We start from the raw sequence: 2,496 nt of genomic DNA, 5'->3' as shown, positions 1-2,496 counted from the left end.
ATACAATGAGTACATATTCACTCCACTTTTTGCCTGTGCCTTTCTCCTTATCATCCTTTGTCAATATTTGCAATGTTCTTAATCTTTTACTTTTGTGTTCTTCATTGCGTTGCTATGATGTAATATATGTTTATACTTAGAAATATTTCCCATACTTTGCAAATTCCGACTAACACTCAGTTAATTCTTAGTTTAGTAGTACTTTACCTCTTTATCTTTCAAAGTTCTACTCAAACCTTCTTTTTGGATTTTTCTTCTAAGTGTTTGTCTAGTCTATCCAAACAACGCAATGAGGACCTTGCTCATCTTAAATTTGGGAGTGGGGAAAGTCTGAGCAGATAAGATCAAGAATATGTAGTATTTAAGAAAATGCGTTCATTTTCTGTTTTTTTTTTTTAAAAAAAAACTTTTTATGCAAAACTCCAATGTCAGCGCAAGGGAAAAAATGTTGCCAACTTGATAAGAGTCTAGTTGTGAAAGGAGCCTGCTCGTAGTTGGATGTTCGTATGACACCCGTAGAAGCAAGCCAAAACGAAGGTGGGTTTCCAAGATCAATGCAGTATAAAAGAAAAAGGAAAAAAAAACATATAATAAAAGAATGCAAGAGACAACTCCTTTGAATATCATGAGTTAAAATTGAGATTGGCATACAACCGTAGTTGGATGTTCGCATGACACCTGTGGGGACAGGCCAAAACGAAGAGTGTAACCATGACCAACTGTCTCTAGTAAATGACGCAAAAGTTTTGACCACTGTATATAGATATATCAAGTGTTTTGACATGAAGAGATAAACATTCTGTTTTGAAAAAAAAACTAGAAAAGCATCTTTGAGCAGAATTTTGTTATATAGAAGAATAAAGTAGGACTTGTTAAGAATTAGCAAGGATAGGAAGAAATTGCAATGTCAATGAATGTGCCTAAGTGTAACATTCGGAGCAACCAATTGACGCAGAAATATAGGATAGGAATTGAGTTTTATTGCCTTAGTAGAAGATATGCTTGAGGACAAGCATATATCTAAATTTGAGGGTGTGATAACTTGTAGAAATACAAGTTATTTATACTGCCTTATCTAGATATTGCGGCCAAAAGAGAATAGATATGCGCCAATTGTATGAAAATTAGCTTAGAAATACAATAATTCTGAATTATCACAATTACACCCACTAACATCATTAAGATGGAAGAAAAAGAGATTTCTATTCTGTTTTGCAGGAAACCAAGTCACCGCTTGCGATTAAGGCTCAAGACAAACTGACCAATGCATCTCTGACACATTGCGCCCATCAATCAACAATGAAAAGACGATTAACGCAATGACGGTGCAATGCAACAGTCGATCCAGAGCTGACTTTCAATCGCATGCGGTAATAAAAACAACACCGCATGCGAACACTCGATCGAAAGATGTAGCTGAGCAACGCAAATGTGGAGGATTGTGCCACGTGTACGCTTAACGATTTGGCAGATTTGACGGTCTGATTGCATAACAGAAGGAATAATATCCCTCCATCTTCGAAATTTCCATAACAACAAATGGGGACCACAAGGTCGGAGTCAAAGATCTTCACCTATAAATACCCCATAAAATTCACAGAAAAAGGATGTTACTGAATACGGGGCTAATTGCTGCTATTATATTGAGAAAAAGGCTGAGTTGAGTGCTAAACTGAAGAAATCTGAGAAGAAGAAGAGACAAGGCCGAGAGGTGAGTCTTAGTGTTAATCTGCCAGATCCCCACCGCGAAGCTCTATACTCAGATCCCTCCTACCGATTGAGCAAGCCTGAGAGGGAAGCTCATCCTTCCATACGATCCATCCATTCCGGCAAGCAAATCTCTATCCAAATCGGTGCCAAAACGTTGGCGCTTGTTTGTATTTGTTTCTATCTCTTTTCAACATTGTATCTCATCTACTTTATCTCTTCATACACCATGTATCAGACGCTAAATAGATATATTGAATGTCTCGATCGTTTTCATTACCACTTCTTTGTCTATTTCCGTTCCTCCGTTTATCGTTTTCTTCATGAAGTGTTCTTAATCCCCGGGTAGTCAATATGAATTAAACGAGTACTTAATCTGTGTTAGAGAGATAATTACGTTTAGTTAAGGCATGCTAGATGGCATCTTCACCTATGAGAGCAGAAGTGAAGATGTCATTCTGATCTATCGAGAGAAGGTCAGAAGAATGCGTTAACTAGAGTGAGTAGTACTTCTAGGAATAGAAGCAACCTTGCGTTCATTACATTCATCTCTGTTTCACCACAGACACGTGGGAACGCGGCGGATCACTAAAAGGTGTACGCTAAGGGAAAAACGGAACCGTACTTATAACTTTAACGCAATTAAAGAACTTGCGATGTTTATATTAGTTATCTTCCTCTTCCTGCTTCATACATAAAACTTGTCATCGCATCACATGATCTGTGTATAATCTTCACAGCCAGCCTTGCCCTCAATATTTTATATCATGTCACCTGTATCTTATGCCA

The sequence above is a fragment of the Benincasa hispida genome, chromosome 3 (assembly GCF_009727055.1).
Source record: "Benincasa hispida cultivar B227 chromosome 3, ASM972705v1, whole genome shotgun sequence".
NCBI lineage: Eukaryota > Viridiplantae > Streptophyta > Magnoliopsida > Cucurbitales > Cucurbitaceae > Benincasa > Benincasa hispida.
This window is presented reverse-complemented; position numbering follows the sequence as displayed.